Here is a 22,489-nt window from a genome sequence, read left to right as displayed (position 1 = left end):
AATGCATCAAATGCATGTCATGCGGGCGGTTACGACAAAACAATTTTGAAATGATTCAAGCTATGTGCGTTGTCCTTTAAGAACCCTTAGAAGGTTGCAGATAATTGCTTTCAAGAATCGTCTTCAAAATGTTGGATGGCAAATTAAATAATATGTTACCATTTATGTCATCTTTATGATTAGTTACTTGTTTTATAACTTTGACATTATATCTATCATTATTAGTGTGTAAATTAGAGATGCAACGGATATCCGGTTGCTATCCGGTATCCGGCCTATCCGGCCATTATTTTACTATCCGGCCGAATACCGGATAGTTACACACTATCCGGCCGGATACCGAATAGTGATTCTGTTTGGTATTTAACTTTAAAAAATGGTTAGTATACAAGAAAACAACAACAAATTATCAATATTTGTTTATTACCTTTAACGTACAATTTAAACTTATCAAAAAGCCTCATTTAAAATAGTTAAGATTTTTAAGGAATCCTATGATCAGCATTAGTATCCATTCAACCAATCGTAGCGTATCGTATGTTAATTCTTAATCAAATAAAATAAGTGTTACCAAATAAATAAAAAGACAGTTTAATATTCATAATTAACTAACGGCAAATTGTGGTGAATAAAAACGAGATTCTCTGCATTTTTGGGTAACAGACGATTCCTCCTATTTTCATAAACAAGTCCTGCCTCTGAAAAAAGTCTTTCGCTACAAACACTGCTACATGGTGAGGACAGATATATTTGGGCAAATTTTATCAATATTGGGAATTGGTTAGCGTTTGCTGCCCACCATTCATAAGGGTCACTCTGTCGATCAACTCGGTCCATTTTTAAGTAAAAGTCAAGCTCGTTGGCTATAGCACTATTTGTCGTATCTTCGGTTTGACTATTATCTTGAGCGACTTCGTTAAAGCAATCCCAAAATGTTTCATGAACAACAGTTGCGCCATTGCCTGCCCTTCTTTTCATTGGAGGCGAATCACTTTCACTACTATTTGAATCCTCTTCGCTACAACTCATTTTTAGGCCCTCCAGAAGCAGCTTTTGTCTAGCTTCTTCTGTTTATATTATCCCAAAAAAACTGGTTTTGAATCTGGGATCCAATAAAGTAGCCAGGAAATATTTTGGATCTTCATCAAGATGTTGAAAACGTTGCTCTATTTCAGTTTTCAGAGACATCAATACATGCAACAAATTCGGTACTTTCCGCGCAGTTTCTTATTTTTGAAGGTACCTCATGAATGTAGCCACGTGTGGTATGACTTCGGAAATGCATGACAAACCTGAGTTGGTAATTTTCGTTATTTCCTCGAAAGGTTTAAGAAGGCTGATACATTGCTCCATTAAATTCCACTGATGAGGAGTCAAGTTACTAAGTTTATCGTGGTCGGCAATATATAAAGAAACAGCCCGTTTCTGCTCTAATAAACGCTCCTGTAAATAGTAGGTGGAGTTCCAACGTGTACTGACATCTTGCACCAACTGATGTTCCGGTAAATTCAGCTCCTTTTGAACGGCCTTCAGTTTTTCTTGCGCTAGTCTCCTTGCGCCTAGAAGCAGCTAACATCTCCATTAAATCAGGCTGACATTTAAGTGATTCAGTGATGACTCTTTGGAGCGAGTGAATAAAGCAGCGAGCAGAATCATATTCAGCCACCCGAACTCCTTTTACCATATTAGCCCCACTATCGTGCACAACAATGTGTATTTTATACAGAGGAATGTTCCAGCGCGCGGCAATAACGTGCAGTTCGTTCGTTATATTCTCCCCGGTATGAGACCGTGAAAAGGGTTTGATTGCCAATACACTATGTTCCAGTTTGAAATCAGGAGATATCCAGTGGGCTGTAAAACTTAAAAAGCTTTCATTATTGTGGTCGCAAGTCCATATATCTGACGTAACAGACACCACGGCAGCTTTTGAAATATTTTCCATATTTTTTTTATTGATTCGGTCATAAATGTCGGGTATTATTTTTTCAGTCATAAATGTACGACTGGGGATCTTGTACCGAGGAACTGCTTTATGCATAAGCCCGTTGAAACCAACTCTGTCCACCATTGATAGTGGTTCATTATCTAACGCAATCATGTCACCAATTAAATAATGATATTCCTTAGATTTTGAGTCATTAATACCCCAATACTGTTTTCTTTCTACTGTCTCTGCCAAAGTTAATTGTTTATGTGAAGCCGGCTGAGCGGGAGCGCTCGTACTTGCAAATGAACTCGTAGAAGGAAAAGTTCTGCTTCCGCCGCATGAAGTTGAAGATGGACCACCGTAAATATCGGAGAATTTGTCGGGATGCTTGCTTTACAAATGGTTTTTCATAGAGGAAGTCCCTGCCTTCTTCCCTTCGCCACCACGAGATAATTTTAATTTACAAATTAAACACACTACTTACACTACTACTTTTTCTATTTCAAAATAGTTCCACAACGGAGGTCGTTTATTTGCCATTATTTTAAACTAATAAAATAAACACAGAATGAAGTACGATTTCACAATTACCTATACACTACTATACACATTAAACACAAAAAAAAACTTATCTATTCAGCAAAATAGGCGGGCGCACGTGTACTGCATACGAAATAGTTCCGTACACTGAACTAAAAAAACTCGTTCCGCGCGAACGTAACAGGTTGAAACCTGAAAGCGCCCGCCGCCAAACTAAAATGTAGGTATCGTTTGGCCGGCCGAATATTCGGCGGCCGGATACCGGATATTCGGCCGGTGATCAGGCCGAATATCCGGTATCCGGTATCCGGCCAAACAACTATCCGTTGCATCTCTAGTGTAAATGCTTAATAACAGGATACGTGTCTCGTTAAGACTGACTTTATGCCGCCTTATTGGTTAATCACAGGTTGATAGATTTCAGTTTCAGAAAATTATAGAAGACACTTCGAGAGGGAACTTCTATTTAGCAGAAATTGTTAAATGTCAATCTTTGGTAGAGAAAACTTTACACAATATCAAATAATCTTATATTGGTTAGAAGATAGACCACCTGTAGTAAGCACCAAAATTTATGCCGCTGGACTATTACAAATTTTCATATACACTAATGAGTTGGTAAACGCTATAATTAACCTAAATTAGGCGTGAATAACACGTACGTTTATAGTTCTAACTCATGCGGATAGAATTACTAATCATAATAATTAATACGAATTGGAACATGAAACTTTTAATAAAATGTGCAACCGAATTATGAAAACTTATGTTGAAAAATAAAATATAAGTCCAAATGATAATCGAGCCCATCAAAACTTTATAAAATAAAACGTAATTGAGAATCTTCTCTTCAGAAATTTGTTAAGACACTACAATACAATAATTTTCCAGGTATGATAATTCCATTCTCACTTCGTATACACTCGATAGCATCGAATGTCAACTTTGTCAGTCGAGACACTTTCGATAGATTTTTTGGGTCAATACCATGAATGCCATTCAAAATGCTACACCGTCCCCAGCGGCGTCACCTAGCGTTATTATGCTAATAGATAACGGTGCGATATCGATGTTCCGACACACGAACCAATGTAAACGAACATAGATACATAATATTGCTAGGTTAAATGTGGTAATACCCAGAACACACACTCACATCCTAGTGTGAGAAATTAATTGTAACATGGAAACATCAATGCAACACGTACCTTGATGTCTTATATATAAAATTCTCGTGTCACAATGTTAGTTACCGTACTCCTCCGAAACGGCTATACCGATTTTCACCTTTTTTTTATGCATATTCAGTAGGTCTGAGAATCGGCTACTATCTATTTTTCATTCCCTTAAGTGACAAGGGTTGTTCACCCTTAACATTTTTTTATTTATATGGCAACACAACGTTTGCCGGATCAGTTAGTTTTATTATATTTTCTTTGCATTCATAATATGTATCAACAGGAGTTGCCAACTTTTAAGTCAAGTCCAATTGTAATCTTAGGCGGCCTACTATAGGTTGTCTTGTTTATGTATCAAAATGGGATGTACTATTTAAATATATTTACAGAAATATTTAAGATAAAGATGATATTTTGAATATACAATTATCGAAAACCTCATTGATGTGACGGCAAACGGCCAGTCCATCAATTAAATAAGAAAAATCTCGGTTGTCTGTAAAATCGGTTTACTGATGATAGTTGAACGTGACAACGTCATAAGAAAATACTGATGGAATGTTTGCATTTTTCAAAAGAAAATTTTAATTTTATCTCTATATATATATATATATATATATATTTGAACCACAAATTATCAACCTTCATTACATATTCAGTACGGAAAAGAGAATTTAACGATCGCCGACATAAATTATTTCGACGTAGATTAAGCTAATAGCTTTTACTGTAAACAATACAAGGAATTACTGATGGCCAAACGGAAAACTTTTATTTCGTGCATATTTAAAAGAGCAATCCAAAATATTGCATACAACCGAAGCATTTACCTGTTGTTAAACCTAATCCAATCTATGAACCAATAAAGTGTACATATTGATAGAAAAATGTGAGCACAAAAATAAAAAATGTACACGTATGTTATTTAAAAACTTGTTTTTTTGTTTCACATCGAAATTCGGCGAGCGCATGTCGAGAGCTGAATCGAATTAGATACGGAATAGGTTTAGCGCAGCGTGCACAGGTCGATCGGTCGCGAACATGTGTACATGCTACGCGACATGTACATGTGTATATGCTACACGACATGTATACCGGACGTGAACGGTCGCCGTATCGTAACTGAATTGCGCGGTCGATGTCGATATGTGGCGACGGATGCCAGAATAGGCTATCGCAGGTGGACAGTTTGTTTAACGAGTTTATTTTATGTGTACATATTGTGTTGTTGGTGTATAGTGAATCCGGCATATCGTGCAATGTCCAGATTTTTTGTGAAATTACAACATTATTTTAGTTGCGTTATGTTATCCGGTGTAGATATGAAAACGAGTAGTTGTACTAAACGAAATAAAAGTATTTACGATTCAATTATTCCATGTTTCATTAATAAGAAACTCATATGAAATGAATAAAAAAGATAACTAAAAATAAAAATTAAATAGGTAAATATTTAGGAATTGAAAAGAGGAACCCCAATATTTCAGTTTATGTACAACACTATAACGAAGTTTTGTTGTGGGCTTTACGCGAAATTTTCTTATTATGCCTAAAATTAAATTAAATGCTCAAATTTATTGTCTAAAAATACTGGGTGTATTTACCCATTCACATTAAAGTAATAAGTATGATATGTCGTAGCTATAGCTATGAGTGATTATTTTCAATTAAGTACTATTAATGTTTTTTGACAAACACAAAAATTATGGACATTTATATACACGTGAGGTCAATGACGGATGACATTTTCCTTGAGTTTATTGAACTTAACTTTAACCTTAGTTTGGTCAAACATGTCATTATGTTAACCTGTCATTATTTGACTATGTATGCTAACTAGTAACCCATTAGATCAAGTACACTTCACCACTCTACTCTGAAAATTCCGAAGCTATATCTCTTTTCAAATTCTTCGTTAAATGATCTTATTCTTGAGTGACCCAATTACAATATGAGCTTAAAAGCTTAAGTTTTCAAAGCAATGTTATGTTAACAATTAAAAACAATAGAACTATACTATATCATATTGTAACAAAACATAGCATAGTATTACAATTGACAGCTAACCTATTCTATTTACCAACTAATATTTCAATGCTAAATTACAATAATAATTTTACCCAATTCTAAGCATTACATACACTTTTATGATGTATTTAATGCTTAGAACGTAACATTTTTATGATGATGCGAAATTTTAAACAAAGGAAGAATCCAATAAAACCACAGGTACCAATTCCATTTCGGTGTCAGTGGATGTCGATACATCACGAGGAGGACCACTGTCCGCAATAAACCTGGTAGATCAACAACGGGCTCGTACGGACCGAGTGAGATCGTAAAGTGGGATGTCATCTCGTCAGCGATACCAGGATAGGGTGATCCTTTTGAAATGGAGAAAATTGTGTATTCAGATGGACAACTTAGTAAAATTAGTTCTTAAAACATAAATTAAGATGTCGTAGGTGCCGCTCTTGGACAGCATCTAATTTCTCACTAAAGATGACCATGGTATGGAGGTGCTGACTTCAAGGAACGAAGTAGCAAAAAATTGTTTGAGTCGATTCCTCCGTCGAGAAAAGCACTTCATACTATTGATAAAAGGTATAACGGTGAGCATATTTCAATAATGTTTGAGCATATTTTTGACGTGACAACGTCTTATAATTCGATGGAGCCGGCTGCACGCACCAAAAAACATGCCTCATGCGGCGTTACCTCGCTCTGAGGCGTTCCATTTAAGGCTTGAAGTGCAAGCGAGAGCGCGGAACGAGCGACAAAGAGACACTAATACATTTACATGTTTTCGTCAAGTATAAACAAAAAGACATAATTGTATTTATGCGTACAAATAAATGTAGCGACTTTTAGGCGAAGTTACAACAGATTTTATTGAACAATAGGTGAAGACGGCGAATGAAGTTTCAATAAACAGAAATCTTGCCCCAAAGAACGAAACGTACATACATAATCAGCCATGATCAAACCTTACGCTATCGAGTCCTTAATCACGTATCCCTTGCGTTAGTCTCGCACTCAATAGATACAAGCATCGCGTCACTTTGATCGACGAGGGTCTTCACGGATGTGTTGCTATTTCTTCGGATACGCCATAAGAATCTTTCTCACGTATCTATTATGGGGAAATAGTTGTTCTTTCTGATTGATTATTCGATAGACTTTTTAACACTTTAACTTCATTCTTCTAAAAACTTAAAAGTTTAAAAAAACTTTTAAGTTCTAAGTTTTATTATGAATCAACTGTTCAGCATGAGGACTTTAAGGTGTGGTGCGTCTCTTCCATCCATTACACTTTGACACATAGATTACTGCTGCAGATAGACCTTCCCTAACCTGTGATACTCCGACAAAACTTGTGCCGCGTGAAACCAACGGTTTTCTGCCGTCCTCTCCAAGTCATCAGTCCACCTACTCGGGGGTGACTTGAACACTTTTTGCCCAGGCGTGCCTAGCATGATATAATTTGACAAATTTTTGATTGGAAGGCCAATGGATAGATCGATCTTTAATAACGGGGGAAAAATAATAGTATGCTTGACCCAAAAAGCAAAATGTACTAAATAATCGCGCCGTACACTATCGAGTCCTTAATCACGTATCCCTTGCGTTAGTCTCGCACTCAACAGATACAAGCATCGCGTCACTTTGATCGACGAGGGTCTTCACGGATGTGTTGCTATTTCTTCGGATACGCCATGAGAATCTTTCTCACGTATTATGGGGAAATAGTTGTCCTTTCTGACTGATCATTCGATAAATTCCTGACGCCTTACATTCATTTTTGTTTTTATTGCTTTAACTTTCAAGGGTTGAGAATAAACAATTTATTTTGATGACTTATAAGTCAAGAAAGGCATGACGTACTCATAGATTATTTCTAGGGAAAAAAAATTGTTTTTCAATTCTCAACTCAACACAAATTATAAATTTTAAATGTGGTGGTGGTGGTTATAAATCTCTTCCATCAATTAGCATTTGATAGACTAATTCTGTACATAGGCCTCCTCTAACCTACGCTCCTGCGTTGAGCCGTTTGGAGCCAGTGGTTTCCCGCTGTCTTTTTAGGTCATCAATTCGTCTAATCAGGGAGCATTCAGTACTCCTTTTCTACATCGTCTATTTGTGGACCTTACTATCGCAGCGGTTCCTACGAACAAAGTCGCCAGCGTCTCTTAAAAACCCTTTACAACAGACATAATCGGATCTTTCAATGTCTCCAAAACACGGAATATTAACGAGTAAAATCCGCACAAAATCAAAAGATAAGGGCCATTACACGTATCATTCCTGTTAGCCGGTGACCTCGCGTAGTTCACCAGTCACTTTGATCGACAAGGGTGTTCACGGTCCTGTTGCGATTATGATACGGATACGTTACGGACACGTTCCATTTATACCAACGATTACACTGAATCGTAGATCCGTGAAGGATTCGAATACCTTAAGAGGTTTCTGCTTGTCCGACCGATGATCGGGTTATTCATGCTTTTCATACCTTTTCCGTCTTTGTCGTTTTCGTACCTTAACCCTAATTAATTTAAGATTGGTGCAATATGAATAGAAATTTGAAGCGAATGAAATGTTGGTAGTGACGTGAGTTGTGACTATTATCGTTGTTTTTTGCTCATATGCGCATGAGTCTTTCTTGGGTACGTTCTTGCGTACGTTAATGTAGGTTTTAAATTTAACAATGTATCATCTTAAAATATAATGGTGAACTGTACTGAAAAATCAACAAACTTTACTTTTACTGCGGCGAAATACATGATATAACGATTTTTTTTTCTATATTGGGGAATGTTTTATTTCATCATAAATCATTAATATAACCGTGTCTCATCACAACGTATTCACATTACTTTTACATGGGTTGTCCGTTTAAAAATAGAATTGTAGACAAAACGCCCACTCCTAAACTTAGTTCTGTGTTGAAAATCGGTGAACGATGAAACACCATCACCTGGGATACGTCTCAAGTTAAAATGTCGTGTTACTTTGCTCTGATCTTGTTACAGATTTGTTGCAAACCACCCACAGAGGGACCCTCTCTTTGATTACACATTTCAAACACTACAAAGCCGTTCGCACATTTATGTGTTTGTACGAGGTCCGGAAGTCCGTGCCTACGTCCAATCCTTATTGCAGTTAGATCTCACACCAGAGCCTATGTATAAGTAATTGCTACCAGAAAGTTAGTCTTGTATGAACATACAAAACATCTTAAAATAGGAAATGGTGAGGGAAATGTGATATAGCACAGACATATCCAATATGAATCCTTTATTCGTACTTACAATTCTTATCTTTGTAGAATGATGTTGATGACCGATTCACCATTAAATTGATACATATCTAACAAAACATGGATGGATATTGTAATATTTTGTAATTGCATGTGTTTTGTATATTGTACGGTCTGTTTTGTAGCTCCAATAAAGTGTACAATAATTTAGACATTCTTGTGCAAAGCGATATGAGGTATCAGAATTTAGCGTTCTAGGTCAAAGCTAATCCATTTAGGTCATAGCTAATCCATATATCTGAAATTTACTATTGTTACATTTCTTTGTAATTGTAGGAAAAAGTCACATCGACGAATAGCACATTTTAGAAGCAGGTGTTAAACTGTTGCGAACAAATATATTCAACATGAACTTCCGAACTACTTTTTAAGACATAACATATTTATATGAATAGTTTTATCCCATAAAACGAAATTTGCCAAATAATCAAGTCGTTATACTCGTACCACGCTTGCGGCGATTAGTTACTGGTAGCAGATGTCTACGGCGGCAGTTAACCGTTTTACAACTGTTACTTTTTGCTTCAATAATATAAAGAAAATATAAAAAGAACAATAACCATACATAATACGTTACAAATGTAACAACTCGTTTATTGATGTTAACGTGAACAAGCGTGACCTCTCACGTTTTTAACATAGCACGCGACTTATGTAAAACTAATTCTTTGCATTACTTTATAAATAGACCCGAAGGTTATACGACAAAACACTTTCTTCGAGATATTTTGATTACATTCAAAGTAAGACATGACTGTTTGACTCTTCGTGATTTTAAACCCATGCGATAAAATGATTTTACAGTTGCTTCATCTGATATTACTGTCAATTTCACGACAGATCGATACGATCCAATACGATATCCAAAACTCGTATCTGTTTCGGAGATAATGAAAATCTTGAATTCATATTCAACATTTGTATGGTTCTTAAAAAGCTTAGTATTTAAATATAAGTAACCAATCGATTTTAATGTACGATGAGAATCTTTGGAAATTCCCTGATCCCTGATCACTAAGGGTACCAATAAGGGGTTTTTCTGTTATGGAGTTTGAAGAAGCACACTCTTGTATTCTTGGTAACGTTACCGGAAAACCTAAGCAGTTAAGTTAAGTTAGTCTTAAAGTTTAGCAAATGTAAGCGTACATTTGAACTTCCATTAAAAAACCAGAACCATAAATACTGAAGGATATACGAGGCCGAGTATATACCAGGTGTGACAATGGTATTATAAACGCGGTCTTAACCCCATTTCCGATACAAAATGAATTCTAACTTTGTACAGCGTTCGACATTCTCATGAATGTAAATGGTAACAGAATTAGCGTCACATGGCAACGTCGCACGCGATAGCTCGGGGGTGTATTCATACATTTTTAAATTAAAACCGGTACATACTTCAACGATAAAACCGCTATTGTTCGATAAAACCGTTATTGTTATTCGTAGTTTCGTCGGCACATGCCTTGTTGTTTACGAAAGTAGTAATTTGAATGATATTTTATTAAAAGTTTCGTTTGTTAATGGATTTACTTCGCGTTTAGTTTTATCGAGATATTAATAATGTTGTTTTGTGTGTAGTAATACCAATGAATAATTTACGGAATTCACGTTTAAACAATGTATTTATATTTTACTGTATAAAAAAATCTCAATCCAGATTTCCACAAATTCGCAGTTTTCCAATATTTTCCCAACAACCTTGTAAATTTTCGAGGTATAGCGAAATATGTATCAATTCCTGCAATTTTTTAATCGCTACACGAAAATACAAAATTGCCGAAACTAACATTATTTCGTACCTACTGCATATTTAACGAGCCCAGTGGTGGAGCGAGTACCATACCGGTCTGACGCAAAGAGGATTCCAGGTTCGATCCCCGGTTAGGCAGATATCTAAATGATGGTTTGAGATATCTCTTCTGGGTCTGGGTGTTTGTGTATTTGTATTTATATATGTCCAGGGCACCTTTTTTTTTTGTTATCGATGAGGAAACCTTCATAAGTTACCCGGTGCCGTAGGAGCGACACAGGGATACGTGGGATTTTTTTCCGCACCAAACCACACCGGTGGCCGTCCTTGGGGTTTCTAAGAGGACTCCGGGATCTCTAACGGAACGAAGCCGGAATCCTCTAAACGCGTTGCCCCTTCGGGCTCCGCTCAGGTGAGTTCAGGGCTCACCACACCGTCTGGTGTTCACGATGCTATGCGACCACACATACCGCCGTCCTTCCCGGAGTCGCTTGCTTGGGGCTGTAGTGTAGAAAGCGTTTTTTTACAGTTTATTCATCCTTTAATCGCAATCTGCAATTTTCCGTAGCTTAGTGTCACTTATTTCGACATCACGGACAGACGGGCACATTTTATTTGCATATAACATTACATTAAGTAAACTTTAAGCTTTCACCCACGCGTCTGTCTCGTCAAGGTGAGTCGGGGCTCGCGGCGTCTTCGCGATGCTTATGAGTTCCAAACTAACGAAATTAAGGCTCCACTACACTACCGGCGAGTAACAATTTACATGGTACATAATAGCAAAATGACACTCTGTCTGTTTACTTTAGAAAATTAATAAATAGTGTGCAATCTACTTTATAAAGTTAATGATGGAAATTTTAAGCGCTGCTGTTCACGGGTTCGATGGTGTGGTTAGGGTGAGACTCGCATTGTAGTGTTTGTGAACAGTTTTGATGGGTGAGGTAAAGTCGTTAAAAATAACCAAACCCAACGAGTGCAGTTTGAGCACAAAATTTTTTTTAGTAAAATGCTTATTCTAACTAATGATTCGGTATGTGTGCGCAATACGTATGTACGTACACAAATACAGTAAGAAATGCGCCATCAGCAATGGTGGTATTACGATGTCGTAGCTCGTACACGCATATAAGTTTAACGCTCTACCATAACCTTCACAATAGAATATACCAGCGCTACACAGTTGATTAAGGAGATAGAAATATCTATTTTCAATGGCACGCTAAATAGTTGCCGTCGCTTCGCGGTTGTTACCATTAGATAACGGTCGATAAATAGTTTAGACCGTTTAAAAACACGTGATAAGAAGGCCTCTTACAGTTGTTTGGAGGCTCGAGCCCAACAAAAGTAAAGAAGCAAGTCACATTGAATCTTCGTACAATGGCTACGTTATATAAACCATATCAGTTATATAGCATCGCCTATCGCTTACACACCGCTACTATGACAATCACAACTAACTTCCACATTTGAGGTACACACGTCACGGCGTCGACTTAATGTTCTTCCCAAACTATACAACAACATCACTTAACCAGATACAGTTAGTTTGCATATTGTTTGTTGCGTAAACAGGCACATTTGCCCTTAACAAGTGCAATAACCCCAGGGGTGGCGGAATTTAATCTGATTTAATGTACAAAGTTTTCGGAGATGGAGAGAAGATCAGTCGAATCTATACAGTACGTATCTATATTAAATGTTATATCGAGGTTATCATATTTGTACTAAGAAGTGGCAACGCAACTCGAATCGGCTTTAATTTTTTTTTATAATGGAATAGAATAGCAGACGAGCATGCAGTCAACCTGATGGTAAGTGGCAACCTGCCGCCCATGGACATCTGCAATCGACCCCAGATAGAATTACATATTCGTACCTGAGGTCGGCCACAGATGCGACGCTACCCCTGAGGATTAAGCTGGAACGCCTCGGAAAAGTATTTCTCCCTTACCACACCCTCCAGAACACGGCAGCGCTTAAAACTGCTGTTATGAGGCAGGAATAGGTGTGGCGATGGTGCCGCCAGAGTCGACCCACGAAGGGTTCTACCACCTTTAAAATACCTTAATAGAAATTTTGTCGTTTATAGCCAGAAGTGACCACTTGCCATCAGACGGACTGCAAGCTCATTTGTCATTAACTATGTTAACCTGATCACGCTTAATTAATTATTTATTAGAGAAGTAGTGAACATTCTTTCAACGCCGCTGTGGCTAACTGAACAAAACAGCGTCCCTGAAATAAAACCTGTTTTGACGAGGGGTAAACCTTCGAAAGGTACCCAACGACGTGGGAGCGACACCGGGTTATGTGGGATTTTCACCGGTGGTAAAATTCTTCCGGTGGCCGTCCTGAACTCTTGTTCGAGAACTTCGGGATGTCCGACGGAACACAACCGGTCCCCCGACCCCCCCGACCCGATCAGGTTCAGTCCTGGAGGAGCAGTTTTCGCTCCTCCCACACCATCAGGTGTTCACTACGCTATGCGCCCTCTTTTAGTCGCCTCCTACGACAGGCAGGGGATACCGTAGCCCTATTCTGATCTCGATACTACAGAGACAGATTCCGCTGAAATAACACCTACACCGCGTTTGCTCACGGAGGCTGAAAACGGCTCCTTTTGAAAATGGGTTGACGACAACGACGACGTACATAGACTTTAAAACTTGGGTTAGAATGGGACATCGATACCACTGGTTTTTAACAATGCATTCACCAACAGCAGGCATTGATATCATCGAACAAGAGATCATCATCAACCCATTATTGTCCCACTGCTGGGCACGGGTCTCCTCTCAGAATAAGAAGATTTAGGCCATAGTCCACCGCGCTGGTCAAGTGCGTATTGGTAGATTTAACATACCTTTGAGATTTGTTTTTTATAAATCTCTCAGAAGTGCAAGTTTCCCACGATGTTTCCCTTCACCGTTTAAGCAAGTAATAATTAATTTCTAATACGCACATAATTTTGAAAAATCAGAGGTGCGTGCCTGAGATTTGAACCTCGGACCCTTCGATCGAGAGGCCGAGTTTCTTAACCACTTGGCTATGACTGCTTTTACAACAACATCAAAAGATAATTGTTGTTAATGACAGATTTAGCGTTACAATATTGTTGTGTCGTGTGCGCAGATGCTGCGTGGCCGATTAGTGACGTACAAATTGAATGAATGTTTGTGGAATTAATTAAAATGGTTCGAACGCTATTAAAATAATAATTAGTATTTAAATATTTATACACAAATGAAATGGTAGCGTTCGAATGTAATTTGGAAATACATACATTTAATCACAAATATTTCCACAATATCGAAACGTAAAAAACGGATGTTGATTTTTTTACCGCTAGCTAGTTTTTCTGTGTATTACAATATGTAAATTGCGTTTAGTTGTGAGCGCTTACACTAAAACAATGCATATCTGTATAGCAGACATTGATATCATCGAACACAACATAATTGTTGTTAATCACAGGTTTAGTATGACACTAGTGTTGTACCATGGCGCGGATGCCGCGTGGTCGATTATTGTAGGTATTGTACAAATTGAATGTACATTTGTGGAGTTAATTGAAATGGTTCGTGTGCTATCGAAATTACAGTTGTAGTGAATAGATGGAAATATATTTGTGGCGTTTGACTGCAATTTGAAAATATAAGTTGCTTTTGTTTTTTTTTTTTATTTATAGGTTAACGTGGTTGATTATGGACTAAAAAAGCCTACTTTCGGCCAAAATTTGGGGGATTTTATTTCCTGTTAAACTTATGGTTAAACATTTGGGATAGTCTGCATGAAGATTTAGCACGAACAATTTAACGCCAAACCAAACTTAGTACTCATTTAAGCCGTAATAATTTAATTCGACACTTGTTTAATCGGACTTATCTGAGTGTAACTTCATTAAGACTCCTTAATCATTGCAGAGTAGACCTTCTGACACTTATAATGAAACATTTTCCTTGACCAGCCGTAAATACCATTCGGTTGTTACAAATGTCATCCCTAGATAATGTCAGAGATACGTGTATTGTGATAAATGTCAGTAAAGTCGAATACTTTTGTCAGTTTTAACAGATATTATTATTTCTTTGCAAAACGATTAACAGATTTAAATTTTCACAAGTTCGTTGGTAATCTATTCATATATTCTATTAACCTAGTAACACGTAGACGGTAAGTGTAATAAATTGACGAGAATTTCCGAAGAAGACATATTTGAGCAGATGTCAAAATATCCAGTTGAAACATATTTTTCAGTATAGTAATGCATGGAATGCAGTAAATGGCCACTGCCGCTCATGAACATTAATTATCAACTGCGGATATAATTATAATCCTATCTGAGATCGGCGACAAATGCGTTGCTACCCCTGACCACTTAGCTGGAACGCCTCGTTTAAGAATGTATTCCCTATCACACCTTTTAAACAGCACACACACAGAACACAGCAGTGTTTTACACTCTTGTTATTAGACAGAAGTAGGTGTGGTAGTGGTGACTTATCTAGAACCTTATTTTAGAATTAACTAAATTAATTCACTTTTAGTTCGACGTTTTTGTACTAGATTTATCTAATTCTACACAAATAGATAACTAAATAGGGTCTGTCTGTGATTTTCACATGACGACCATTCTTCAAACTCAATTTGAAGGGACATTTACGCAAATATATTCAAGACCATATTCAGATATAGAAAACTTTATAGGGAGAAAAGCTTATGTAGCCTTTAGTAAGTAGATAATAAAAAGCTTTGCACACAAATAAAGTATCTGGGCGATGGCGCTGCGCTCGAAGTCTAAAGCTGCTTATATTCTTCAAATAATAGATATTTAAAACATACGTTACGTAATGTGTAAAATTTTTCACCATTTTGCTATAATAACCACGCCAATGCATACCATACATACTACGGTGCACCGAAGAGGTCTACCTGGTCAGGTATGCCTGCGCAGGTACACCGGACTGTGTGTGGGAATATACCTGTGCTGATTTTGAACCTGTGCTGGCAACTGGCGCAAGATCAAAAATAAATTCTTTACTTACATCGTATTACGCGTCATCGTTTTCAATCGATGCCATCGCTACAGAACTGAACACCATACGGTACACCGGAACGTCCCCATACTCGCTGATCAACGTGCGGTGGACCTATACAGGCAAACCTGCGCAGGTAAACTGTCCCGTAGATCGTAGCGTGTATGGCTTACATAAGAGTGCGATCCATGAGTATGTCTTTTATTAAATGGGGCTACGTAGTATTATACGAGTATAAATGAAATTTATTCATTCAGTTGTGTAAACACAGGTTTTCGTGATGCCTATTAAACTAGGAAAGCAAAACATTACTTGAGTGCGAAATTTCGTACAATTCGTTAGAACCTATTCCGAGAAACACTTTACATATAATATTATGTACAGAGTCTGCTATTATAAAGAAGGTATGACGCATACAGAATATTAACGTTCGACCGTTGACGGATAAGCGTAAAGCGTCAAAACGTGTAAAACATTATGTGTACATAATACCTATATATCTCGTGCAAGTTGTAATTTAAGCACGATATATATATATCTCACATTCGTCCTACCCTTCGTATATGTACCCATATTATGTAAATCTATGAGCTCCAGTACACGACATTTTTTATATACGAGTACCTACAATTACTTAGGTCATGTAGATTTTACCGATGTTTACAGTCTAGTATCGCACGCATCGGAAGGGATTTAATTATTTTCCGAACAATAAGTTATATTTGTATCAGAAGTGAACGAAATTTCTTAAACTATTTGGGTGTTTACAGCGGACACGTATCACTTGTAATATTACAAAACTCACGAGATTTTGGGTTTTGCGGGATAACGTAGCCTCCGTACTCAAATACCACGATCACAAGTCGGACGAAAGGGCATCGATGTCATTTGCCCATCGTGAAAAAAATTTCGCGTCAAAGCGGCAACTGAGTCCATGAGTTTTCACTTACGCTGCTCACATAGCGATGAAATCTTTACTCGACGATTATAAAACAAGCGTCTTATGTACACGGCATCCGTTTCGGAATCTCAAAACGACGCTCAAGTTCCTTGACCCACCGCCGTCTAAGACAATACGACGAAGTTGGCCGGCCAGTTGTTAGGTAGTTGGCTAATACCAACTTCGGAATTATTCCGAACTGGCTAGAACACGGGTTTAATACACCGTCCTGTTGTTGTGTACGAGTTAGGTAAGGAAGCTGGGATAATTGGATTGTACCGAGTTGACTGAAGTTGTTTTTATAAACTTCGTTAATGGGAGTAAATGGGAATAAATGCGACAAGAAACAAAGTTGAAAGGAGTGGTGTCATGTGTTTTGTATTGTAGTAAAAGTTTTTATATATGGTAGAATTATTCTTGTTTCGACTCGGGTAGCACCACCACTACGCCTACATTAGTTCATTATAACAGAAGCTATTGTCAAGCGCTCATATGTTTGTAGAGCGTAAGGTACAGAATCAATTCATAACATTCATCTTGACGACATCATCGTGACCAAATTTAGATAGGACTTTAAACCTATACATCTGTATCACGTATCTGGATCACTTAGTATCAGCTGGACTACATAATTTATTTACTTTAATTCTATAAAAAACATTTCAGAAAAAATAATAAACATCAACTTATTAGTGTAGTTTGCATAAGAGCTCTACAATATTTTATACTTTGTGATCTTATCACATTATTAGCTAACTAGATTATTTAATACCTAAGCAGCATACTATCATTATGATGTGCAAAAACATTAATCTGTTATATTACTCGAGAAAATCTTACCATATTGGTACAACGTAATTATGTGTAAGTAAATGTGCATTCATCATGGAAATAAGTAGGTAATGTATGTGATAAGTCGTGACAAGATTGTAACGATCTAGATTTTTAGCGCTTCGACGGTTACACAATGGAATAGCTTAGACTTCATTAAATCTCATAAATGACTAGTGTGACCTAACTTATTATCTTAATTCCTCGGGTTACTAACAAAATTTAGACCGCTACGACGATAACGCCCTCTTAGAGATTTTTTTGTAATTTAAACACAACGTTTTCTCAATTACCACTATGTTACCGAGTTACTAGGAACCATAAGCTTGCCGAATTTATTTTATACACACATTACATTTAACATTTTTTACGAATATTATTATTGAAATATTTTTTTATACGCTATGTAAGAAACGTTTATTTTCAATTACTCGTATTTTGATGTAAATTCTGACATTCATTTGAGATTTTTATATTGACTCTTTAAGTTAGAGTTTACAGTTTTATGCGCCATTTACGATTTACAGACAATAACAACTAGGTTTAATTAGTTACAAGCTCGAAGAATGCATCAAGAAACACAGACGCGACAGTCGCTAATCAATCGCACCTCGGAGCACGGCAGAGATGCCAATTATGCAACCGTGCGATAGTGGAGCAGACGATGCACAAAGGAGATCGAAATCTATTTCCGAGCGAGCGAAAAAACGCAATCTCGATCAAACACGAACGCGCAAGTGAACAGCGAACTGAATGCATTACATAACACCAATTACATTACACTACATTACAATATCGTCGTGTCGTGGGAGCGCATTCACGTGAATCATCACATCACTAATTATGTTTGTTCTCGTTCGTTTATTTATCGCGCGGCTTAATTTGTGGGTGCTTTCGAATTTCGTGCGAATTAGGAGATATGGCGTATCCGAATGTGGTTCATGTTTGACACAACGCGAGATATGCTTTGACGATAGGACAATTTATGTCTTAATATAATTTAACATTGAATAAGTATATACCAATATTAGTGAATATGTAACAATAATAAAGATTAATAATAAGTGCTCATGGATATAAAGAAAGAAAAGAAATCAAATCAATGATAAAGATGCTAATGGATTTGACCTAATTAGGACATCTAACATCTTTTTCAAATTATTTATAAATAGTTTTTTTAAAATAAACGTCCATAAAATCGTGTAAAATACTTTGCTTTAAATATTACTAAGCCAACCATATAAAGCAGTTAAAGAAAACCCAAACAACATGAAAACCATGATAATTCTTAAACAGATAAATAAAGAGTTTACCATATTCTTATCTCTGTCGTAGACCTACAAACTAACTAATCCAGACTTGGCAGAGATAGTTACTCTCATGCAAGAAGAACTAAGCCACGGTGCCGGCAACAACTTTGTAACTGTTATCTGTGCGAACAACTTAAGACACAATTAGTTGGCTCAGTTGATAATTAAAAACAATCTGATGCATGTTAGTGTTGTTGCACGACAAATTGAAAGATTTAAATCGTGCTCACTTGAACGAGAAATGTTAAATGAAAATATTCAGGACAGAAAAGTTACGATCTTGATACTTTTGAGTTTGAATTTATTTTAAATGTATTGTTTATTTCTGGAAATAATAGTTGTTTAAAAGTAACGTAGAAAATGTATTATAAATCTATGAACAGATTAGAGATAACCAATTAAACCTACAAACCGTTATCATGTATTAAACAAGTAATAATATCAAATAATACCGCAAACGACAAGAGACAAACGAGTGACACGGATGGATAGATCAAACAAATATCCTAATTGAACCGCAACAATGGCCACATGCATACCGGAGCGTCAAACAAAGCGCTTCATTAGAATATTACGAGTAAATTTGAGCGAAACGTCATTAACGACAGCGATTGGCAATAGTGAGCGCGTCCACGACCGGAGGCCACACGGATGATGGCGGTACGTTAGCAACATGCTACATCGCAGATGGGAAACGATAAGCGAATCCACTTATGCCCGTTATGCATTAATAACGGGCATAAGTGGATTCGCTTATTGAGATTGATTATTATGAATCTATCCATTTTTTTGCACCAAAGATTAAGTTAAAGAGCACAATGTCTAGTGTGAATGAATAGGCAAATATCGATGTATAGACTGTTTATTAAAAAAGACGATAGAAGATTTAAGGTAAATGAAATAGCAAATGCATTAGCGATGGAATTCAAAGAGTATCATATGAAACTTATCAAAAATCACTGCCACATTCTCTCATTGTAACCAAATCACATAGAATTGGAATACTATACGAAGTTAATCGAAAATGGACTGTTAACAACCGAACAAACAGTCAATCTAACATTAAGTGGACTACTATGTGAAGTTAATCAGAAATGGATTGATAACAACCGAACAGGCAGCTAATCTGACGCTAAGTGATCTCTGTAACGTGAAGTCATTTATAACCAACTGTAATAGGACAGAAATCCTTTATGCAGTTGATTAGAAACAGACTGATTACTAATGAGAAAGTTCAATCTTGCGTTACTAACTTAAGTGGAACAGGAGTCCTAGGTTAAGGTAAACAAACACAAATATGAATGTACAGGTAACCAATATTTTGATTACCCATATGAGCCACATTACCGTATTTCTTAACATTTATGCGCTGTGAAATAAAATGGAGGCCTGCGCATTTGCATCTGAAATTTCATTCAGTGGTTTGCTACAGAATTGGTGCGGTGCGTCGCTGTACGGACTTGTGTACGCTACAGAATTTATATATGAGTGCACAAGCACCGCTTTTTTGCAGAAAAAGGTTCATAGTATAAGAAATTCAAGGAAAAAAATACATAGAATAGAATGTATATTTTCTGCGTCAGCCACAAAAATATGAGAGTCCAATTATGACAATATTCAGAAGTCATAAATCCCTTTTAAATACAATTATAAATCTTACACATTGTTGTTTTAAATAGACATGGACCGAATGTTGAAACCTTATTAGTTTTTATTGGAAACTGGAAACTATCGCTGGATTCTTATCAACCCTCGTAGCGCAACAGTAACTTTTAAATGAATAAATTTTTAGGTCGAAGTATTTTTATCCATCTGTTGAATTCTTTATTTCGTGCAATACATAGAATCTTAGGGCAGCTATGAGTATAAAAAACATTATCATTTCTGTCAGTGATTGCAAGGTAACAAATAGGATTACAACGACTTACTGTTACTAATTGATTTACATAATGTCTACCTTTAGTTTTGTCGCACCGCCCTTCGTTTACCCCATAACGGTGTGTTAAATCGGTAACTTACCAAATGGCGTTATTATGCCGCATACATCGACAATGCTATTGGTCGCCGGCCAAACGCCTCAGGGCACGGGATCACAGTTAGTGGGATTATTTGAACTTCCAATTGCCACTTTTGATGATTCAGATGGGAAATTAAAGTGGAAATTTGTCTGAATTGCTCGATTGATTGGAACGATTTTGGGAGCGCGTACACTAATGGAGTGAGTGGATTTTCCGTTGCAGATTCTTGTAACACATTTGTACACAAAAATACTACAAAAACTATGACTTTGGCTGTAGAAAAGAAAACATTAATAATTGGGACAAATCTAACCAAACTTAAAATAAATTCACACAGTAAAGCACACAAATATACAGAATTATAACAAGAAATAAAATTATCGATAAATGTCTTCCAGGCTAATTATTGAACCAAACATCCTGACGATAATGAGCAATACTAAGTAAATATCGTCTAGGTAACTGACAGCTATCTTAAAATTAATACATAAGGCGTTCCAGTTACCGTATTAGTCGTTTTATGTATAGCTCTGAACATATTAGCATATAGATGCGCAAAACACGTCCGCGATACGATATGTGGCGTAACAAACGAACATTTAGGTTATAAACATCTAGTGAGGCGTAACTGCGATAAAACGGGATATGATAAACAACAATGAATACATAATTGAACGAAAACGAAACTGGAGGAGGGTGTCTTCACACATATCAGTGCGGAACTGGTTTGAACCGGATGAACGAAAGTGGTAGTATTAATTTCCCGTCTCTCATTTGGCTTTCATCAAGAGACTAATGGCCTTAAATTATTTCTTTCTTCACGGGCAATTTTCAACGGGTCTACTGCTTTTGGGGATAGGTTCATCAGTTTAGGAATGTGGTTTTAGGAAGGTTTAAGGCTTTGGCTAAAAATTGCCTAACTTCTAGATAATTAGCCTATCCCAAAAGTCCTTACGAGATTGGCGGACCGTCAAGGATGAACGTAGAGACACCCGATACTCTGACGGTAATTATTTATATCTATAAGTAATTTTCCACGAAATGCGAGCGTACGGTTTAAGTCCGGTTTTGAATTGACAAATATGGAATATCCCTTAATAAAAAAAGAAGTAAACAGTAACCAGTTTTATTAGGTTCATATTCTTAATAAGCTTTTTTATAAACTTGCGGTGTTTGCGGTGGGATGTATGGGTCAAATATCGCAACCTTAATAGGAATGAATTAATAGTTATTCATTTCGTAAATTATAAGTCCCACATAACCTATACATGAATTTACATGATTGAAACATCCATCCATCCATCAGCCTTTCAAAGTCCACTGCTGGACATAGGCCTTCCCTAATTGGCGACACTCCACCCAAGCCCGTTCCCTTTGAAGCCTGCGGTTTCCCGCCTTCTTCTTCAGGTCATTGGTCCACCTGGTCGGGGGGCGGCCTGCACTTCTTTTGCCTACACGTGGTCACCACTCGAAGACCTTTCTTCCCCATATAGATAGATTTATAGAACATATGTATAAACAGAAACATATGTATAATATTTAGTAGGATTTAAATGCCTTATTATTATAAAATTTGAAAATCATAACAATAATCATCTCATTTGTATTCTAATAATAATTGGCT

At 36.9% G+C, this 22,489-nt stretch overlaps 1 protein-coding gene across 6 annotated transcripts in view; it reads right to left on the bottom strand.

Annotated features, from left to right (window-relative positions):
• Positions 1-22,489, bottom strand: part of Pgant9 (polypeptide N-acetylgalactosaminyltransferase 9) — a 227,913-nt gene that overhangs the window by 113,775 nt on the left and 91,649 nt on the right. The gene's annotated exons all lie outside the window — the stretch shown is intronic.

The sequence above is a fragment of the Epargyreus clarus genome, unplaced genomic scaffold (genome assembly GCF_041222505.1).
Source record: "Epargyreus clarus isolate Ecla_fem2 unplaced genomic scaffold, WU_Ecla_fem_2.2 ptg000004l, whole genome shotgun sequence".
NCBI classification, from domain to species: Eukaryota; Metazoa; Arthropoda; class Insecta; order Lepidoptera; family Hesperiidae; genus Epargyreus; species Epargyreus clarus.
This window is presented reverse-complemented; position numbering and strand designations above follow the sequence as displayed.